Source organism: Camelina sativa, chromosome 16, assembly GCF_000633955.1.
Source record: "Camelina sativa cultivar DH55 chromosome 16, Cs, whole genome shotgun sequence".
NCBI lineage: Eukaryota > Viridiplantae > Streptophyta > Magnoliopsida > Brassicales > Brassicaceae > Camelina > Camelina sativa.
Genome location: NC_025700.1, coordinates 9,721,928 through 9,722,234, shown reverse-complemented (window position 1 = coordinate 9,722,234; position 307 = coordinate 9,721,928).

Here is a 307-nt window from a genome sequence, read left to right as displayed (position 1 = left end):
AGGTGGAATTACAGTGGTTAAGAATGATAAGGATGAGTTGATTCCTAATAGGACAGTTACGGGACATCACATGTGCATAGACTATAGAAAACTTAATGCTTCGACCCGTAAGGATCATTTTCCTTTGCCGTTTATTGATCAAATGCTTGAGAGATTGGCTAACCATCCTTACTACTGTTTCTTAGATGGCTATTCAGGTTTCTTTCAGATCCCAATCCATCCCGACGATCAAGAGAAGACCACATTCACATGTCCTTACGGCACCTTTGCTTACCGCAGAATGCCGTTTGGCTTGTGCAATGCACCA